Source organism: Populus alba, chromosome 5 (assembly GCF_005239225.2).
Source record: "Populus alba chromosome 5, ASM523922v2, whole genome shotgun sequence".
Lineage (NCBI taxonomy): Eukaryota > Viridiplantae > Streptophyta > Magnoliopsida > Malpighiales > Salicaceae > Populus > Populus alba.
The window spans coordinates 13,449,270-13,462,586 of record NC_133288.1 but is presented as its reverse complement, the minus strand read 5'-3'; the positions used below and the strand labels follow the sequence as shown (position 1 = coordinate 13,462,586).

General features: G+C 34.8%; 1 pseudogene; it reads right to left on the bottom strand.

The window, feature by feature from the left end:
• LOC140955631 (uncharacterized) overlaps positions 1-13,317 on the bottom strand; it is a 51,296-nt pseudogene that overhangs the window by 22,429 nt on the left and 15,550 nt on the right.

Here is a 13,317-nt window from a genome sequence, read left to right as displayed (position 1 = left end):
TCCCTTAAGCTTTTCTCCTTAACCCATGTAACAAGCTTTGGGCCAATAGCTCCCAAGTCAGTTGACTTTAGGGTATTAGGTGTTAAAACACCCCTTCGGGCTTAATTACTTAGGTTAGGGAGGCTACGAAACCAAACTTATCTACATTTTTATTATCATCAATATTATCAATTTTTTTTTTTTTGCAAATTATATACTATCCCTTACCCTTAGTTGTTACCTTCAACAAAAGAACATAAATAATGTAATAATCCAATGTGCAACCCAAAATCATATGTTAAAGTGTGTGTGTGAAAATGAAGGTTTAATAATACTTGTTAAATGAGTATAGGAGCAGAATTAAGTGATAACAATGCGAGAGTTTGTAAACCTGAATATTTCAAGAAGTATTCTAATAGGCCTTGTTATGAATATTGCAAATAACCATTAGAAAATTTTTACTAAGATGCGTTTCAAGAATAATTCCTCTTTACTCTGCCATCCTAGTAATAACAGTTTTTCCAAATGGTTTTTTAAAAACAAAAACAGTTAATTGGTTAGTTTTTTTTTTTAAAACTACTACCCTCTCCCCCCAACCAAAACGAGACATTGTCCTCAATGTCCTAAGGTAGAAAGATAGAGTATAGAAGACATCACCTGAAACAACGAACAATGATAAACCTGAAACACACTTAAACAAATATAAGAAGTAACAAAACAAAATAATATGCTATTAATAAAACCAAAAGACACAAGGTTTCACAGATGAAGGCTCAAATCTAATCTAAGCTTTTTACGGCTTTCCTTAACTGACCAATCTAGGCGACTCATGCAAGGATCAATGACAGGGATGAAAGATTGTAGTTGGTCAATCAATTGTTCAGCAGTAGCAGCAGAGATTATGATTTGTCGTGCCGAAGATGTTAGAAATTCCTGTTCCACAGCTTGATCATGGAAAGACAACAACTTATCATAAAAACCATTAACATTTAACAAACCTATAGGATAATAGCCCAATAAGCTTTATGTTCAATTTCCACAGGTAAGTGACAAGGTTTTCCATAGACTAGTCTATAAGGTGACATACCTAATGATGTTTTATATGCAGTTCGATAAGCCCAAAGTGCATCATTAAGTCTTAAAGACCAGTCTTTCCGATTAGGGTTCACTATTTTCTCCAAGATTTGTTTGATCTCCCTATTAGCAAGCTCTACTTGTCCACTTGTCTGAGGGTGATAAGGGGTGGCAACTTTGTGTGTGATTCCATATTTCTTCATTAAAGAAGCAAATGGCTTGTTGCAGAAATGTGTTCCACCATCACTTATTATGGCTCGAGGGATTCCAAATCGACTCAAAATATTGTCTTTCAAAAACTTTATCACTGTTTTGTGATCATTGTTTCGACTTGGAATTGCCTGTATCCATTTTGAAACATAATCTACCGTGACTAATATGTACACGAAACCAAATGATGGAGGAAATGGACCCATGAAATCTATACCCCAACAGTCAAAGATCTCAATGACAAGAATAGGATTTAAAGGCATCATGTGACGTTTTGAAATAGATCCCAACTTTTGAAAATTTTCACAAGTCTTGCAGAATGCATGTGAGTCTTTGAACATGGTGGGCCAATAAAATCCACTTTGTAAGATTTTTGCAGTTGTCTTTCTTGATGAGAAATGACCCCCACATGCCTCAGAATGACAAAATTTAATGACACTACTTACCTCATTGTCAGGAATGCATCTTCGAAATATTTGATCAGGACAATATTTGAATAAATAAGGGTCATCCCAATAAAAGTTCTTCACTTTGTTCAAGAACTTTCTTTTGTCTTGGGTACTCCAATGAGCTGGCAATTGTCCTGAAACAAGAAAATTAACAATATTAGCAAACCAAGGCATCGTAGAAATGGAAAATAAAGATTCATCGGGAAAGTAGTCATCGATTGGTGTGATGTCAGATGTCGAATCTGTTGTCAATCTTGACAAATGATCTGCAACAACATTTTCGGTGCCTTTCTTGTCTTTGATTGTGATATCAAATTCTTGAAGTAACAAAATCCACCGCACCAATCTAGCCTTAGAATCTTTCTTAGAAAGAAGATATTTCAATGCTGCATGCTCACTAAAAACAACAACAGGTGAGCCAACAAGATAAGATCTGAATTTATCACAAGCAAATACTACTGCAAGTAATTCTTTTTTAGTGGTGGTGTAATTCATTTGAGCACTATTTAAAGTTTTACTTGCATAGTAAATCACATAAGGCTTCTTATCTTTTCTTTGTCCCAAGACAGCACCCACGGCATAATCACTAGCATCATACATTATTTCAAAAGGTAATGACCAATCAGGAGGTTGAATGACAGGAGCAGAAGTAAGCAAGTTTTTAAGTTTAATAAAGGCTTCTTCACAATGTTTAGTCCATTCAAAAATATTATCCTTTGTTAGAAGGTTACTCAAGGGCTTAGATATTACACTAAAATCTTTGATGAACCTTCTGTAAAAACCAGCATGTCCTAAGAATGATCTAACATCTTTAACAGATTTTGGTGTTGGTAAGTTGGCAATTAACTCGATTTTAGATTTGTCAACCTCAATTCCTTTCGATGAAACAATGTGACCAAGTACAATGCCGTTTGTTACCATAAAGTGATATTTTTCCCAATTCAATACAAGATTCTTCTCTTCACACCTACTCAAAACCTTTTCTAAGTTAGTCAAACAATCATCAAATGAAACACCAAAAACATAAAAATCATCCATAAAAATTTCAAGAAAATGTTCAACCATATCACTGAATATGCTAAGCATGCATCTTTGAAACGTGGCTGGTGCATTACATAATCCAAAAGGCATCCTTCGATATGCAAAAGTACCAAATGGACATGTGAAAGTAGTCTTCTCTTGATCTTCCAATGCAATTTCAATTTGATTGTAACCTGAATAGCCATCTAGGAAACAATAAAATTCATGACCTGCAACTCTTTCTAGGATTTGGTCCATGAAAGGTAAAGGGAAATGATCTTTTCTAGTCATTGAATTAAGTTTCCTATAGTCAATTCACATGCGCCAACCACTAACAGTCCTAGTTGGAATTAACTCATTTTTCTCATTCGTTATCACAGTGACTCCAGACTTTTTGGGTACAACTTGGGTAGGACTTACCCATTTGCTGTCAGAAATAGGATAAATGATTCCATTATCTAGAAGCTTAATGACTTCATTTTTCACTACTTCTTTCATATTAGGATTAAGCCTTCGTTGCATTTCTCTAGAGGGTTTAGCATTTTCCTCCAAATAAATCCCGTGTGTGCAAATCAAAGGGCTAATTCCTTTTATGTCAGCTATGGTCCATCCTAATGCATTTTTATGCATTTTCAAAATTTGTAATAACTTACCTTCTTGATGTGCATTAAGTTTGGAAGAGATTATTACCGGAAAAATTTCATTTTCTCCCAAAAATGAGTATTTGAGATTAAATGGTAACGGCTTCAATTCTGGTTTTGGTGGTTGAACACTTGAAGGTATGGGCTCAATTGATCGTGGTGGCAATTCTTCAATTTGTGGTCTCCAATTGCATGCCTTTGATTCCTGAAAGTAGACCATTTGCAAATCATCAGATTCATCAATCTCAGTTTCACTAGAAGTGGTTTGAAATTGATCATGAACTAATTTTTCAATAAAGTCCACTTCCTGTAAATCATTATCATCTCCAGGTTGCTTGTAAATGTTGAAAATATTCATCTCCAATGTCATATTTCCAAATGATAGCTTCATCAGTCCATTCCTACAATTAATCAATGCATTAGAAGTGGCAAGAAATGGACGTCCTAAAATGACAGGAATTGAATTACATGCTTTAACAGGTTGTGTATCCAATACAACAAAATCCACAAAAAGGCTTTCTTTTTCACATTCAGTTTTCTCTTCACAGTGCACAAATCTTTCAAAAATTTAGCATAGGAAGGAACCTGTTTAATAGCATCCAACAAAGGTATATTGATCCTTACCTGTTTGAAAGTTTCAAAGATTTCAGAGTTGTGATTGACTTTCCTTTGTTTGGTCATGACATGAGGAAATGGAAGTGTTGGCGGGGAATCAGCCTTTTCTTTGCAATGTTCAGGTTCAACCCTTTCCTTACCCTCAGAGATAGACTCATCATCTTTGTCACAAGGTTCAAGAATGGGTTTTTCAATAACCTTACCACTAAGAAGAGTGATGACTGATTTGACTTGATCCATGTGTTGGCTTCCAGAACTACTCGCATTTGCATTGTATTGCCCTTTTGGATTTTGTTGTGGTTGAGATGGAAACTTACCTTTCTCTTGAAAACTGAGAGCAGATGTTAATTTTGTAAAAGCATCTTTAAAATCTGTCATGCTTTAAGCAAGTTAAGTGTTGATTGTCTCCTGCTTTTCAATGAATGCATGCAATGTTTCCTCAAGATTTCTTCTAGGAGGTGGAGCATAAGGAGGTGCATATCCATGAGAATTTTGGAAATTATGGTGTGCTTGAAATGGTGGCTGTGAAGTTTGTGCATTGTTGCTATCACTCTTCCAACTAAAATTTGGGTGATTTCTCCAACCAGGGTTATACGTTTTGGAGTATGGGTTATGGTTGGGTCTTTGAAAACTGTTTAAAGCATGGGCTTGTTCATGGAGGCATTCCCTAAAAGAAGGCAAAGTTGGACAATAATTTGTTGAGTGTTCCTTGGCTTCACAGATTTGACACACAATGTCTTGAATAGATTTTAATTGACCACTCTTTTTCAATTCAAGTGCTTCAACTTTTCTAGCTAAAGATGCAAACTTGGCTTGGAGGTCATGATCTTCCCTAAGGTTATGCATACCTCCACTAGATGTATGAGCTTGAGTTTTACTTGGTGCCTCATAAGTACCTGTGGTGTCCTAATTTTGAGCATTTTCGGCTAGCAAGTCTAGGTACTCCATTGCTTCATTAAGGTCTTTATCTTCGAAAGTTCCATTGCACATCAATTCAACCATTTGCCTATCTCTAGGTGTTAAACCTTCATAAAAATGTGAAATCAATCTCCATGTTTCAAAATCATGATGAGGGCAAGTATTAAGCAAATCTCGATACCTATCTCAATATTGGTAAAATGTTTCTCTTGGTTTTTGAGTGAAAGTGATGATTTGTCTTTTGAAAGAGTTTGTTCTGTGAGACGGAAAAAACTTCTTTAAAAATTGTTGTTGCATTTCATCCCAAGCACGAATGGATCCTGGTCTCAAATTTTGTAGCCATGTTTTAGCTTTATCTTTTAATGAAAAAGGAAAAAGCTTTAATCGAATGGTGTTCATGCTACAATTTGAGTCATTATATGTATTACAGACCTCCTCAAATTCCCTTAAATGCAAGTATGGATTTTCTAGGTCTAAACCATGAAAAGATGGTAAAAGTTGAATAATGCCTGGCTTAAAATTAAAATGAAATGCATCTGGAGGGAAAACTATGCATGAGGGTGCACTTGTTCTTGTGGGATTCATGTGGTCTCTAAGTGTTCTCATACGGTTATTCTCATTATTCTCATTATGAAGCGATTGATTATCTTCTTCGGCCATATTTTCTGAAAATGATGAGGATACCCTACAAAGTCGACCACTTAATGTACGTGACCAAACTCGCATGCACGTGTAAAAAGAGAAGAAAAGGAAGAAGAAAAAATAGAAGAAAAAGAAACAAAACAAAACAAAGAAAACAAAAGTTAGATAAAATGAAAAGTGAAAAGAGAAAATAAATTAAATATTATAATTTATACAAGAATTTACCTCCCCGGCAACGGCGCCAAAAACATGACACGACCAAAAGTTTGATGTCTTCTCCCAAGTGCAGGAGTGTCGAAGTAATAAATAACCCGGCAAGACCGGGGTCGAACCACAGAGAGGTTAATTGTATAAATTATAAATAACAACACAACAATAACGATAATAACGATAATAATAACAATAGTATTAATAGTAATAGTAATAATAATAATAATACTCAGTACGTGGCGTTGTTATACATGAGAATGATCTAAAAGATCGGGTCACAGGTTTCCAGCCTATATATTGAGTTTATGAACATATAATAATAATAATAATAACAATAACAAAGAAGAGAAGGAAGAAATTAATGAGAACTTTGAGTTTGAAAGATTAATGTAAGGATTAAACAACGATAAAAATAAATGTCAAGGTTAGAGGATCCACTAATGGTACTTCAAACAAGTATAGTATAAACTCTTATTACTCAATTGGAAACCACACATAAAGGAGGTTCCAATTAGATTATAAATTATTAACATGATTACATTAGTTATCTTATTTGAATAAAGCTAATACTTGTAAATGTTGGCAGGCATTCATGATTATAACTTATGTTAACAACAAATCAAGTTCCTTTCATAGCTCAAGTTCCTTTCATAGCTCAAGTGTCGGTTATACCATACAGTATGGGCTATGAAAGTACCAAGTGTTATACAACATAAATCTAGATTAATCATTTAACAAGCAAAGTATTAAAAGTGAACAAGATAACAAATATAAAACATGTTAGTATCCAACGTTAAGGTCCATGTTAAGTTTATATTATACTTATTCTTACACCATTAGTGTACCCTTTTCACCTTGACATAATTAACTTAGCTAAACATAATGAAAGAAAGAAACATAGATGAACAAGATAAGAACATAAATGAGAAAGAAGTTAACTAAGTAAAGGAAAGGAAATGAAGTGCATAAACTTGATATTAATGAAAGCAAAACATAAGCAATACAAAGAGAGAAAGCAAGAGCATGATCTTGATCTGGAAACCAAGATGCCTCAATACATGGTAAGTGCCTCCTTTTATAGGCCAAAATTTGGAACTATTGGTTTGTTAATTGACACGACCAAAAGCTTGATGTCTCTTCCCAAGTGCAGGAGTGTCGAAGTAATAAATAACCCGGCAAGACCGGGGTCGAACCACAGAGAGGTTAATTGTATAAATTATAAATAACAAGACAACAACAACAACAACAACAACAACAATAATAATACTCAGTACGTGGCGTTGTTATACCTGAGAATGATCTAAAGATCGGGTCACAGGTTTCCAGCCTATATACTGACTTTATGAAAAGATCAAAGATATATATTATATAATATAAACAGAATGTAAATAATAATAATAATAATAATGATAATAATAATAATAACAGAAGATGAAGAAATTAATGAGAACTTTGAGATAAAAGATTAACGTAAGGATTAAACAATGATAAAAACAAATGTCAAGGTTAGAGGATCCACTAATGGTACTTCAAACAAGTATAATATAAACTCTTATTACTCAATTGGAAACCACACATAAAGGAGGTTCCAATCAGATTATAAATTGTTAACATGATTACATTAATTATCTTATTCGAATAAAGCTAATACTTGTAAATGTTGGCAGGCATTCATGATTATAACTTATGTTAACAACAAATCAAGTTCCTTTCATAGCTCAGGTGTCGGTTAAACCATACAGTATGGGCTATGAAAGTGCCAAGTATTTGTTGTACCAAGTGTTACACAACATAAATCTAGATTAACCATTTAACAAGCAAAGTATTAAAGTGAACAAGATAACAAATATAAAAACATGTTAGTATCCAACGTTAAGGTCCATGTTAAGTTTATATTATACTTGTTCTTACACCATTAGTGTACCTTTTCACCTTGACATAATTAACTTAGCTAGACATAATAAAAGAAAGAAACATAAATGAGCAAGACAAGAACATAAATGAGAAAGAGTTAACTAGACAAAGGAAAGGAAATGAAGTGCATAAACTTGATATTAATGAAAGCAAGACATAAGCAATACAAAGAGAGAAAGCAAGAGCATGATCTTGATCTGAACACCAAGATGCCTCAATACATGGTAAGTGCCTCCTTTTATAGGCCAAAATTTGGAACTATTGATTTGTTGACTATAATTGATGAGTGGGTGGCCACATCTTGACTAGATAACAATCCTTATCTTCTTGTCTGATCAAGACGTCATTGATAACATCATAATTTGCCCAGAATCCTCAAGAATGTTCTAGGAAATTGTCTCAGCTTTCCAACAAAAAAAAAGATGAGGTCATTTGGACTTCTAGAACTCAAGATATGGGCTGAACACTAAATAGTGTTTGGGCTGCAGGACAGCTTCGGACTTCTTCGTTGTTCCTTCAATTTTGGACTTCAAAACGACCTTTTCAAATCTTGGGCTCCTCATGAAAGTTGTAGGCCTTTGTCTTACCTTTCCATCCATATAAAGTGGACCTAAATCCGAAAATCTAGAGCTCCAGATATGATCCAATTACCGAGCAATGTTCCGGTTTGGACTGCACCGACATCTCTTTTCTAAGTTTGGCCATCTCTTTGTCCTTTAACTTTCAATGCTTAAACTCATCAATCAATCCTTTTATTTATGTGATAGTCCTGCATTTAAAATGAGCATTTACCATAAATTAAGGTATCTTATAATATCAAACTTGTTATTATAAAACATGCTTTAGTTAAGGAGTTATTGATACTTCAAGTGCAAAATGATGATATAAAACTTGATAAACATGCACTTTTAAGTATTAATCACACCCCCCAACCAGCTTATTACTAGTCCCTAGTAATCTAAAGCGTTAAAATAGAGAAACAATTTGCAAGTTCCACAAAGCAAGGCATTCATCATTCAACTTCCATTAATCTATCCAGATAAAACAAACTCTCATTAAATTTATATTCCTGCTTCATACTTCGTAAACAAGATATTAATAAACCTTCTTTTTGTGTGCTCAATGAAAACATAGATGATGGGGCTTTTGTTGGAAGAAAACAATATTATGTTCAAATGTTTAAGGTGAACTTCCTTGGGTTGGGATTATTATTTTTTTTTCTTCTTCTTCTTTTTTTTTTTTTTTTTCTCTTTTTTTTTTTCTTTTATTTATATACACATACAACTTAAAACACAATGTATCTTTAACCCGTGTAACGAGTTTTAGGCTAATGACTCCCAGACCAGTTGATCTTAGGGCATTAGGTGTTGAGACACCCCTACGAGCTTAACAACTCGGGTTGCAGATACTGATACGTAGATAGTGCAATGTTTGATTCCCTTAAGCTTTTCTCCTTAACCCATGTAACAAGCTTTGGGCCAATAGCTCCCAAGTCAGTTGACTTTAGGGTATTAGGTGTTAAAACACCCCTTCGGGCTTAATTGCTTAGGTTAGGAGGCTACGAAACCAAACTTATCCACGTTTTATTATCATCAATACTATCTTTTTTTTTTTTTTTTTTTTTTTTTTTTTTTTTTGCAAATTATATACTATCCTTTTCCCTTAGTTGTTACCTTCAACAAAAGAACATAATTAATGTAATAATCCAATGTGCAACCCATAATCATATGTTAAAGTGTGTGTGTGAAAATGAAGGTTTAATAATACTTGTTAAATGAGTATAAAAGCAGAATCAAGTGATAACAATGTGAGAGTTTGTAAACCTGAATATTTCAAGAAGTATTATGATAGACCTTGGTAATGAAACTTACTAAGATGCGTCTCTAGAGTCAATAAAATTGATTCCATACTCTGCCATCCTAATAACAATTTTGTCAAATGGTTTTAATAATAGCAAAAACAGTTAGCAAAGTTAGTATTTTTTTTTTTTTTTTTTTAAACTACTACCCTCTCCCCCCAACCAAAACGAGACATTGTCCTCAATGTTCGAAGGTAGAAAGATAGAGTATAGAAGACATCACCTGAAACAGCGAACAATGACAAACCTGAAACACACTTAAACAAACATAAGAAGTAACAAAACAAAATAATATGCTATTAATAAAACCAAAAGACACAAGGTTTCACAGATGAAGGCTCAAATCTAATCTAAGCTTTTTACGGCTTTCCTTAGTTGACCAATCTAGACGACTCATGCAGGGATCAATGACAGGGATGAAAGATTGTAGTTGGTCAATCAATTGTTCAGCAGTAGCAGCAGAGATTATGATTCGTCGTGCCGAAGATGTTAGAAATTCCTGTTCCACAGCTTGATCAAGGAAAGACAGCAACTTATCATAAAAACCATTAACATTTAACAAACCTATGGGTTTATGGTGAATGTGCAGTTGGGCCCAAGATGAAATATGAAAAGATCTCTTCCAATGTGCCCAGACCACCTGGTAAGGCAATGAAGCATCAGCATGGTTAAACATGGTATTCAGTCGGTCAGACATTGTTGGGACCTGTAGTTCTTCTCCAATTGTTTTTCCAATGATGTCCCCATTTGCTAAAGCTTTGGGGACAACCCCCAAAACTTGACTGCCTCCTAAAAATGCAGCCATTGACACACCTCCATTAACCCAAGGCTACCTCCCCCATACACTAAATGAATCTTTCTCTCAGCTAGTACCCGGCCAGATGATTTGCTGATTCTAAAAACTCTTTTTCTTTCCCAGAACTGGATCCACCGAAAACACAAATATTTCTTATATGATGACTTGAGGAACCTGCCATTTCTACACACTTCTATATTTGATGAATATATGGGATGAGTAGAAATGAAGGGAAGGAAGAGAAGAATTTATAGATGAAAAAGTGAAAATGCAATCATACCACCTATATGTAGGCCAGCTGTAGTCTCACAAACTCTCTCTCTCTTTATTAATTATTTATTTTGAAAAAGCATGTATGTACAGGTAGTTGTGATTGTGGCTCACATCTTCCCTTGGTTTTACGTCCAAGAACGGCTTAAACGCCCTCTATGGGTCGAGGATAGGCTTCCCATCCAGTTTTCTTAAAAACTGGCAAACAGGGTCTTTTTTTAGTCAGATTCCCAAGACTAAGTCGATCATGTTCTTTATGGAATTGTGGCCATAAGTCATGAATTACACGATGCACATCTCCACTAGGATGCGTCTCAAGGGTCAATAAAAGATTATCTAAAGACCCCTTACTCAGGCCATCCTTTAATGAATTGTATCTTATCTTCACGGTTTACAGATACCATTCCTAAAGAACGACATGTCGCATTACAAGCTCCATCTGGCACATCTGTGACAGACTTTCAGTCGTTTTGCACGACGTTTCTTTGCAAAAGTGCTTTTTACCTGTTCCAGGCATGTGTGAAATGAAAGAATTGAGGACTCACCTTGTAATCGGACCTTTGCTTCAAATTAGCCAGCGAATATCTTCAGGAATTCCATGATTCATTAACAACCGTAATCTTTCACACCTAGCACGGTAAATTTTGTAATCGCATTTTGAGGCAGAGCGGGAAAATACCTTTTCAACTTTTCAAGAGTGCTGTCCATTTTTAAATGAGAATTGGATGGGAGATTCAAAGAAAGAAGAAAGAGCAGAGAATTGCACAATTATATACACAGATATCAGTTATCATGGGAAACTGAAAGAACCGACTTAAGAGTCACGGAGTACCGTTATCCGCCATTTGACCGGGGTGAGAGAAACTTGAAAACATTGCCATTCTTTGGATTCTCGATATCACAGGCCCCATATGGATACACATGTTTCACAATAAAAGGACCGCTCCATCTTGATCTTAGTTTTTCCAGGAAATAAATGGAGTCGAGAATTATAAAGCAAGACTTTTTTGACCAACATTGAATGTTTTTCTCAGTATTTTCTTGTCATGAAACTCTTTTGATTCTTGCTTTATGAATTCTTGAATTGTCATATGCATCATTTCTAATTTCCTCAAGCTCATTTATTTGCAATTTTCGCAGTTGACTAGCATCATCAAGGCTTGAATTGAAAGCTTTAATAGCCCAATAAGCTTTATTTCAATTTCCACAGGCAAGTGACAAGGTTTTCCATAGACTAGTCTATAAGGTGACATACCTAATGATGTTTTTATAAGCAGTTCGATAAGCCCAAAGTGCATCATTAAGTCTTAAAGACCAGTCTTTCCTATTAGGGTTCACTGTTTTTCTCCAAGATCTGTTTGATCTCCCTATTAGCAAGCTCTACTTGTCCACTTGTCTGAGGGTGATAAGGGGTGGCAACTTTATGTGTGATTCCATATTTCTTCATTAAAGACTCAAATGGCTTGTTGCAAAAGTGTGTTCCACCGTCACTTATCATGGCTCGAGGGATTCCAAATCGACTTAAAATGTTTTCTTTCAAAAACTTTATCACTATTTTGTGATCATTGGTTCGACTTGGAATTGCCTCTATCCATTTTGAAACATAATCTACTGCGACCAATATATACAAGAAACCAAATGATGGAGGAAATGGACCCATGAAATCTATACCCCAACAATCAAAGATCTCAATGACAAGAAATAGGATTTAAAGGCATCATGTGACGTTTCGAAATAGATCCCAACTTTTGACAATTTTCACAAATCTTACAGAATGCATGTGAGTCTTTGAACATGGTGGGCCAATAGAATCCACTTTGTAAGATTTTTGCAGTTGTCTTTCTTGATGAGAAATGACCCCCACATGCCTCAGAATGACAAATTTAATGACACTACTTACCTCATTGTCAGGAATGCATCTTCGAAATATTTGATCAGGACAATATTTGAATTAAATAAGGTCATCCAATAAAAGTTTTTTACTTCGTTCAAGAACTTTCTTTTGTCTTGGGTACTCCAATGAGCTGGCAATTGTCCTGAAACAAGAAAATTAACAATATTTAGCAAACCAAGGCATCGTAGAGACAGAAAATAAAGATTCATCAGGAAAGTAGTCATCGATTGGTGTAATGTCAGATCTCGAATCGGTTGTCAATCTTGACAAATGATCCGCGACAACATTTTCGGTGCCTTTCTTGTCTTTGATTGTGATATCAAATTCTTGAAGTAACAAAATCCACCGCACCAATCTAGCCTTAGAATCTTTCTTAGAGAGAAGATATTTCAATGCTGCATGATCACTAAAAACAACAACAGGTGAGCCAACAAGATAAGATCTGAACTTGTCACATGCAAATACTACTGCAAGTAATTCTTTTCAGTGGTAGTGTAATTCATTTGAGCACTAATTTAAAGTTTTTACTTGCATAGTAAATCACATAAGGGTTTCTTATCTTTCCTTTGTCCCAAGACAGCAACCCACGGCATAATCACTAGCGTCACACATTATTTCAAAAAGGTAATGACCAATCAGGAGGGTTGAATGACAGGAGCAGAAGTAAGCAAGTTTTTAAGTTTAACAAAGGCTTCCTCACAATGTTCAGTCCATTCAAAAAATATTATCCTTTGTTAGAAGGTTACTCAAGGGCTTTAGATATTACACTAAAATCTTTGATAACCTTCTGTAAAAACCAGCATGTCCTAAGAATGATCTAACATCTT